Raw genomic sequence first — 10,026 nt, forward strand, 5'->3', positions numbered from 1 at the left:
TTTTATGTTGACATTCCGAACGGTCTTCCTTGGTTTCAATAAAATAGACACATGTTTATCGTGTTTGGTTTAGGTTAATGTAGTGTTGAAATAATAGATCTCTCAAAGCCACGCATGTTTTCGGACCTAAAACATGGGAGGACCTGGTCTTTTGCTCTGGCCTTGCTGAGAAAACTAAGTATCATGGTTGTATTGAGGAGGCTTAAGTTATTGCGAAGGTTTTGCATTTTCACTACCGGAAGTTTAGAGAATCAATTGAGATTGAAAAAAGACCAAACAATCTCAATAGACATAACTGGTGGAAGATCAACTGTTGTTGGATCCCTCCCCTCTCCTCCTAGTTGGTTTTTTTCCCATCTTCTTACCAGTCTTTTGAGTTTATTAGAATGATTTGAGTTTTATTTAATAGGCTCTATTAATAAGTTATACAATATTAATACCAAGAAGAACATTACTATTATTAACTATTAAATAAGAATATTATAATAATTAAAGTTATAATATCAATGTCAAAGTTTTAGGAGTTATAAGTCCATAATTTTTGTTTTTGTCCTACTAGTCTTTTTATAATTTTCCATCAGTTCCTTTCCCTTAGATTTATTTGATGACCCCTTTTATGATTATCATAATCGGATTATAAATGATTATTAATTTAAAATTTATTAGCTAAATTAAATATACATGTTTAATTATTGGGCTCCACTAATAGGTTATACAATCCATTAGTAACATTAGGATAATACTATTACTAACTATTAGATAATAATAATATAATTTTAAATCTATAATATTAATATTACAATTATAGTGATATTACGGTAATAGATACACACTATTATTAATATTAATCACTATTAAACATTTTAACTTAAATATAGTAACTTTTTACTTATTTATTAACATTCCTATAACTATTCTTAATATAAGTTAGTTAAGCATTATAATATTAAAATGAAATATTCATAAAATCATTAATTTAACATTCAGAACCTAAAATATATTTTAATAATATATACATATTTGTCTATGTCTTTATCCCTTAGTCCATGTCTAGTCTAATTGTCTAGTCAAAGTTAGCTGTTACTAAGTCAAATATAATCATCAGTGGCTTGTAGCTATTTCCTAGTCAATCTTAGCTGTTGGAAGATTTGTTCTCCCTATTAAAATAGCTGTTGGAAGATTTGTTCTCCCTATTAAAATGCAGCCATGATCTGATTCTTCAACTTGTTGAACCACACTCTCGTTAATTCGAAACATGTGGACAAATATTTTATAATGTGATTTACGCAGAAATTTTTTTCATACTTAATATGGATCACAGAAGCCTCATTCCAACAAATAATTATAATAATATTTAAACTAAAATTTCACTGAACTTTAACCATAATCATAATAATATCCTCCTTAAAAGACAATTCCATTAATATATAATCATTGTAAAATCAATTATAGTTGTAACATTGAGCTTTAAATGGTGATGATTCTTCTCCATGAAGCATCAAAGATTGAAGTTCAATGGCTAATTTATTGGGTAATGGAGTTCTTAACAAATTTTCACATGCTACATGAATTAAGCATTAAATGTTTGTGATTATCCATTAATCTATCTCTCAAACTTCCAAACGCATAATAATTATTAACTAATAAATGAGCATTGAATTATTAAGAGCATTGATATGATAGGAATTTATTTTTCATTTTACTTTCATGATTGAATAAGTATGCATTTAAGATTAGATTTTAATTTAATATCCTTTAAAAATTAGGTGTTACTTTATTCTTTTGCGCTTATCCACTTGAAATGGTGATGAATTATTTCCTTCAATCTAAATGATTACACTTTTATGGAAGTTGCGGGTCTATAATATCGGAAAATTGATCATTTAAATTCAATGAGAAATAAGGAATTGACTTTAGAGAATTATGTCTTCAATGTTTTAGCACTCATGTCTTCAATGTTTTAGTTTTTATGGAAGAAAGTCTCTTAGACAATGAACTAGCCAGGAAGAAGCATTGACGTCCCAAAAGGAATGATAATGTGAATGGAGATATGTATAATGATGAGACTCAGAGATCTAGATCAAGACCATGCCCAATATCAATGCTATAATTGAGAGAAAGATTGATATTCTAATGCAAGATGTTGCTAAAATCAAACCAGAGCTATTAAAATGGAAATGTTCCAAACAAGTAAGCTAAAGTTTGTGCCCCATTGAGGGTCTAGTTTACATAAACAATTGAAAATTATTTGTTTTTAGCTTATTATTATGATTATATATCATCTTTAAATTGTTTGGCTACTACTTAACTTAATATTTCCTTTACTTTAGTTGAAATGTATGTACCTGTTTGTTTTTTTTATAGGGTTTCAAATAATAGTAAATGTTATGTATTTGAGATATATGTTAATAATTGTTTTACCAATTGAAATTTAATAAAAAGTTACGATGAGAAATTTATGTGTGTGTGTGAGCGTTTGTTTTTTGTTTTTTGTTTTGTTTTGTTTTTTTTTTTTTAAATAGGGTTTCAAATAATAGTAAATGTTATGTGTTTGAGATATATGTCAATAGTTGTTTTACAAATTGAAATTTAATAAATAAATAAATAAATTATCAATATGCCAAATAATATATTAAATAAGTTTATGATAAAATGATGTATAAAACTATATTAACTATTGAATTTTCAACAATAATAAAACAAATGTTTCAATTTTATTTACTTATTATAATTTTTGATCAATAATAGACATATCAATATAAAATATAAGAATTATATAATAGTAAATGGTTAATTTAAAAAATTTTAAAAATTATTCCTTTTGATTAATGATTTTTTATTCATTAAATTTATTCTCTATAATTATTTTCACATAAATATCTATTTAATAATTAAATCTAAATATATCTTTTTATTTTTATAATTTAATTTAGTAAAAAGTACTCAAAACATTATCTTCAAAGCATATTGAAATTTCAGAATTTCAATCAAAAACATATTGAAATTTGAGAGTTACAATTAGTTTCAAATAATAGTAAATGTTATGTATTTGAGATATATGTTAATAGTTGTTTTACCCATTGAAATTTAATAAAACGTTATGATGAGAAATTTATGTGTGTGTTTTTATTTAAATAGGATTTCAAATAATAGTAAATGTTATGTGTTTGAGATATAGTTGTTTTACAAATTGAAATGTAATAGATAAATAAATAAATTGTCAACATGCCAAATAATATGTTAAATACATTTATGATAAAATGACGTATAAAACTATATTAAATATTAAATTTTCAACAATAATAATATATATTTACTTATTATAATTTTCGATCAATAATAATATAATAATTATATAATAGTAAATGGTTAATTTGAAAAATTAAAAAAGAAAATTAAAAAAATTATTTCTTTTAATTAATGATTTTTTATTCATTAAATTTATTCTCTATAATTATTTTCACATAAATATCTATTTAATAATTAAAATTTAAATATATTTTTTTATTTTTATAATTCAATTTAGTAAAAAATACTCAAAACATTATCTTCAAAGCATATTGAAATTTCAAAATTTCAATCAAAAACATATTGAAATTTGAGAGTTACAATTAAAAATTATATATAAGTAAATCAATTATGTCTTTTCAATATTTCTTTACTTCATATGTATGATAATAACGTTTGTGAAGTCATTCTATTACCATATATTTTGTTAGGCAGTAAATATAAATCTATAATTCCAACAAAAACATATATATTTATCCACTAAAATTTGAATTGAATTTCATTTTCATATTATATCTATATAAAATTAATTTTATAGCTAAGTGGTATCCGTGTAAGTCAAATTGGGATGATTATCTAATGGTAAATGAAAATTTATATCCATTTATATGTTAAAATATCCATAATTTGATTTTATACTCAAAAGAGTAATATTAAGAATTATTGGTTCTAAATAAAAGATTATACATTGAACTGAAATTTCTAAAAATTTATTAAAAAGAAAACCTGAAATGGTAAGCCATATAAATATTTAAGAGACAATTTTATTAAAATGCATATAGATTTGATTGTTAGTAATGAGCTTTTCCATAAAATAAGTTATTTTATTCAAAAATTCAAGAAAAAAGAGTGCATACAAAAGCAAAATTGAGATTTAAGATTTCAAAACCACACACTCAAAACAATAAAAAAAACATATTATTTAAGAAATTAAAATAAAATAAAATTTGTGCTCATATAATTTTTAATATATATTTGGAATATGGGATCTGTCAGGATACAACCATTTTTCTTAACCTAAGACTGCGTGGAGGTAGCAATGGATCCGGCTCAAAGAATCCAGGCTCCTTTCGTGATGCAGTCAAGGGGAAAGAAAAAATGCAGAACAAACCAAAGCCACCACCAGAGCAACCAGGGCCACATGTAGTAGAACAAAAACTGGAATATTCAATGCTCAAAGTTACTATACCAGAGGTAACTGCACTACACTCTGACCTCTCTAAACATGCTGTCATATGTAGATTTAATGGTTTCTGGCCAAAATCCGATGCCTTACATCAATGGATATATTCCCACTGGACACCAGAATGTGATATATACCTATGTTCAAAGGGTTTTTTCATTGTAAATTTCCACACAGAGGAAGAAAGGGATAGTATTATCAATGAGGGGCGTAGGTTCTGGGGTAATGCAGGTCTCTTTGTTACCCCTTGGTTTTCTGCTTTTGACGCAAACACTATGAAAATCTCAACAACGCTTGTTTGGGTGAGGTTTCACAACCTCCCATTACATTTCTGGCATCATACAGTATTATATGCCATTGGGAATTCCTTGGGGAAATTCCTAAAAATTGATGAAGACAGATATAGCAGAGAGATTTTCACTTTTGCTAGAACTTGCGTTGAAGTGGACTTGAGTCAGGGGCTGCCTGATAAAATTTCATTAAACTATAACAACTCTGAGTGGATACAACCCCTAGACTATGAAAACACTGCATTGAGATGCCGCAGCTGTCGGCAAATAGGACACCTCCAAAATTCTTTCCCACTGGCCAGAAAGAATCCAAAAGGAAACAAGAAACAGCAAAAAAAGCCAAATGGGTGGCAGAATACAGAACCGCTGGAAGAAGAGGACATTCAGCCAGAGCATACAGTGAACCAAGAGGAACCTGATATAAATATGGAACAGAACGGCACACAGGAAGAAAAAGCACGAGACCCTCAAATGGAGGACCATTTTCAGCAGCAGAAAATTCCACAGCTGGAAGTTAGTGGCAACAAAAGAACTCATGGATCTGAAGGATCAGAATCCGACAAAGAACCTCCAGTGAACACACAAGAGTACCCGCAGGCCATCATTGTTCCCCCTTCTGACTCTCAGGGTTGGCGTAGGGTGGAGAAGAAGAAGGGCAGAAAAGTATAGGCTTGATGTATTTGTAAATATTTTTTATTTTTATCAGTATTTTTGTCCTATTCATGGACAGTTATCTGCATATGCTCTAAGCATCTACAAAATGTAATTTATTTCAATATGAATATAAATTACGACTTTTTCTATGGGAATTTTTTTTTTTTTAACTATGTAAAAATAGTAATAATAAAAAATAAAAACATTTCCCATATCAATTTTTTTATTATGTTCTAATAATATTTATATTATGAATTATGTTATGAATTGACCGTAAAATCATATATATATTAAGTAAAACATAGTTGACAAACCATACTTATTAGATACCATTGATTTTCTTCTTTCCTTGGCAGCTTTACCTTTGGCCGTAGTCTACAAATTATGCGTTTTGCCCTGAAAAGTTGGGGAAATTTCGGCCATATTTTGAAAAAATCTCGCAGGGATTTTTGTAAATTCAATTAAACACTGTCAAAATTCATAATTTTAGGTGTCCAAAATGTTTTTGATGGTGCTGAATCTATTTTTACTATCAAAAACATGATTCAAACACGGCATCTTCAAGATTTTTTGAAATTTTTTTACCTAAATTCTAGCTACTTTTAACTGTTAAAACAATTACCCCGCTTCCATATATTAATCAACTTTCAACAAAAGAGGGACATCTACTCCCGAGATTCTTGTCTTATAAAAGGGCGACAAGTGTCAGTTCATGGCAGATTGAAAATGTCGACAATGTGGCGGTATTAGTGAACAAAATATCTTTAATTTTATGAAGGTCGTCATACCTTTCTATTGGGCAGTGTGTGCGTATGAAACTTACGAAGTTAGTTACATTTATTTATTTATTTGAAAATACGGTTCCTCCGGCTGGTTTACAGGTGCAGAGTTACAGTCAATCACATCATTTTACAATATACTTTCGAACATAAATTCAGGAGGCCGTAGTCTAGCTTCAGGAATAGCTAGAAATTTATGGAAATTTTTGTCGTAATATTCGACAAGGATTTTTGTAAATCCAATTTATAGTTGTTAAACTTCAAAATGTGTCCTAAACATTTTTGATGGTGCTGAATCCATTCTCACCATCAAAAACACCATTCAAACACTACTTTTACAAGATTTTTTGAATTTTTTTCCCAGATTCCGACAATTCTTCCGGCTCGGTAGACGACTCCCCTTAGGAGTGCCAATGCCAGATCCAATTCTTTTTATATATAGATGTGACGAGCCTGCCGAGTACCTCATTCATTGTGGGTGGCTAATTTGCTAGCAATGGCGAATTTGTTGTATTCTGAGCGGCCAGTGCTGGAATGTGCTGAGTTTTGCATAAAATTTTCCTTTCCTATCCTACTTGCATTGGCGGTGTCATGCGCATTCTTGTTCCAAGTGAGAAGTTGCCACCAGGGCAGTTTCTGTAAGGCCTCCGAGTTACGGTGCGACGGGCGACGACGAGTTATTGTGCACGAGGGCACGAGCGGACACGACGAAACCTTGCATGACGATGCGACGATAACATGAACACTTATGCGACTAAGTGTTGAGCGTGAGCTTTATATGCGAAGTAAGAAAGTATGAAAGCCGACTTGTAAATAATACATATGGGCATGTGTTATGAGTGGTTGTGGGGTCGGCCATGGGGCTGCACACCCCATGTAAACCCACGTTGAATATGGTATAAGTATGTGGAGCTTGAGCTCATTTGTACACCATCGAATCTCATTCACTTATACGCATAAGAGGGGTAAAGATCTGCGCAAGAGGAAGAAGAGCTGCGCACATCTCATGCGCATGCTAGTTAAGGTGTAGATTTGGGTTTTCTTATGCCGGTTGGAGTGTAGGCAAGCGTGTCGAGGTTCGGGTTGTATGTGCAGGACCTGGTAGAGAGGATAAGTGGCTCAGATGGGCACTTCTCTTTGTACAAGGGTGCACATGATTGTAAAAGGCTGTTCTATGCCTTGGTTGTAAAATATTTTAAGTATAGACTTGGAGTTTTGCCAAGTATACTTGATGATTGTATTATTGAAAAACTAATATAATATATTGTCGGGCAGACTCACATTACGGGGAGTTGCCCCTCCCCTTTATACTTGTTGCAATTGTTGTTGTTCTTGGTATAATTGCATGATGATAATGAATGAGTATGGGCTTCATTAAGTATAAAGGATAATTGCATTTTACTTAGTTGCGAAACACAAGCTAAGTATGTTAATGTGAAAGTAGGCGTAGTCGACGAATGTTAGTATTGGTGAAAAGAAAGCGTTCGGTGGTGCCGCACCTTGCTACAAGCGGCTGGAAGACTACCGCAGGTGTAGGGGCGTGACAGTTTCCGTTGCCGATCTTTGGAAACCTACACCTCCTGCTCGGCCACCTTCCACACCAAGCCCTAGCAACTCTCTCTCTCAAATGCGGGCCTCTCATGTCTCTGCGCCTGGGGTCCTCTGCACTCACCCTAGTCGTCTCCTCCCCCTAGTCGTCTCCTCCGCAGATATGGCCAAGGAATTTCTCAAGAATAATGATCGCCTTTTCGCTGGAAGACCTCAATCCATGGCTGCTAAGTATTTGTCGTATAATTTCTCTAACGTGGGCTATGCTCTGTATGGTCCTTACGGGAGACAAATGCGTAAGATCTGCGTTTTACAGTTTCTCAGCTCCAAACGCTTGGAGTCCTTCCGCTTCATAAGAGAAGAGGAAGTGTCGGCTATGATTCATTCTATTATTGCAGAAGCGAGGGCTCTCATGTTCCCGTAAGCATTAGCAAAGCTGTGTCAACACTTGCGACTTCTATTATCTGCAGGATGGCCTTCGGCAGAAAGTATTCGGACCAACGGTCAACTGGGAGCATCAAATAAAGTTTTCTTTTAGCCGGTACTTTCAATATCGCAGATTATATACCATACTTGGCGTGGCTGGATTTGCAAGGTTTGGGACGGCGATTTAAGAGAATACACAAGACGGTAGACCATTTCTTTAACAATGTGCTAGAGGAACACGTTGCGCGGAATGACCCAACGTCACCCCTGATCTTGTGGATGTTTTTCTTGCAATCTGTGCACATAATGATAAGGAATTCCAAATTAAACGAAAACATATGAAAGGCATCCTTGCTATACGTCAAATGTTTTTTCACAATAAAACATTCAATTTCAATGACTTTTAAAAAGTAGAGACTGGTATACGTTGTCTCTGCAGGATATGTTCATCGCGGGAACGGACATGTCATCGATTGCGATAGAGTGGGGAATGTCCGAAGTGCTGAGAAACCCGCCATGGCTGAAGAACCTTCAGGAGGAGCTTGAACGTGTGGTTGGAATGGAGCGTATGGTACAAGAATATGATCTGCCTTGTCTCGTTAATTTACAAGCTGTGGTGAAAGAAACGCTTAGACTCCACCCACCACGGCCTCTTGCCATTCTCCATTTATCTTTGGAGGATTGCAGTGTATCAGGCTATGAAATCCCTGGTGGCACTTGCGTTCTGCTCAACCTTTGGGCGATTGGGAGGAATCCAAAGTCATGGGAGGATGCAGAAAGTTTCAAGCGAGAGAGGTTCATGCAGGAAAAAACTGGGACGGAAGAGGTGGATGTAAATGTTCAGAACTTTGAGTGGATTCCTTTTGGAGCGGGACGGAGAGGATGCCCCGGACAACAATTGGGAATGCTGGTTGTAGAGTTTGGGATGTGGCAGCTGTTGCACTGTTTCAACTAGAGGCTCCCGGGGAAGATGAATGGGCAGGAGTTGGATATGAGTGAAAGGTTTAATGGACTGACATTGCCCCGAGCTTATGAACTCGTGGCTGTTCCAAATCCTCGACTCTCTGTACTCTGATTTTATGTTGACGTTCCGAACGGTCTTCCTTGGTTTCAATAAAATAGACACATGTTTATCGTGTTTGGTTTAGGTTAATGTAGTGTTGAAATAATAGATCTCTCAAAGCCACGCATGTTTTCGGAACTAAGACATGGGAGGACCTGGTCTTTTGCTCTGGCCTGGCTGAGAAAACTAAGTATCATGGTTGTATTGAGGAGGCTTAAGTTATTGCGAAGGTTTTGCATTTTCACTACCGGAAGTTTAGAGAATCAATTGAGATTGAAAAAAGACCAAACAATCTCAATAGACATAACTGGTGGAAGATCAACTGTTGTTGGATCCCTCCCCTCTCCTCCTAGTTGGTTTTTTTCCCATCTTCTTACCAGTCTTTTGAGTTTATTAGAATGATTTGAGTTTTATTTAATAGGCTCTATTAATAAGTTATACAATATTAATACCAAGAAGAACATTACTATTATTAACTATTAAATAAGAATATTATAATAATTAAAGTTATAATATCAATGTCAATGTTTTAGGAGTTATAAGTCCATAATTTTTGTTTTTGTCCTACTAGTCTTTTTATAATTTTCCATCAGTTCCTTTCCCTTTCCCTTAGATTTAGTTGATGTCCCCTTTTATGACTATCATAATGGGATTATAAATGATTATTAATTTAAAATTTATTAGCTAAATTAAATATACATGTTTAATTATTGGGCTCCACTAATAGGTTATACAATCCATTAGTAACATTAGGATAATACTATTACTAACTATTAGATAATAATAATATAATTT

The 10,026-nt window shown here is 32.7% G+C and overlaps 1 pseudogene; it reads left to right on the forward strand.

The window, feature by feature from the left end:
• Positions 1 to 6,690: 6,690 nt before the first annotated feature.
• On the forward strand, positions 6,691 to 9,243 carry LOC149233206 (cytochrome P450 71AU50 pseudogene; annotated as a pseudogene).
• Positions 9,244 to 10,026: the final 783 nt, after the last annotated feature.

Source organism: Pinus tabuliformis, chromosome J (genome assembly GCF_031772625.1).
Source record: "Pinus tabuliformis cultivar Carrire ecotype Pingquan chromosome J, CPIR1, whole genome shotgun sequence".
In the NCBI taxonomy this organism is placed as follows: domain Eukaryota; kingdom Viridiplantae; phylum Streptophyta; class Pinopsida; order Pinales; family Pinaceae; genus Pinus; species Pinus tabuliformis.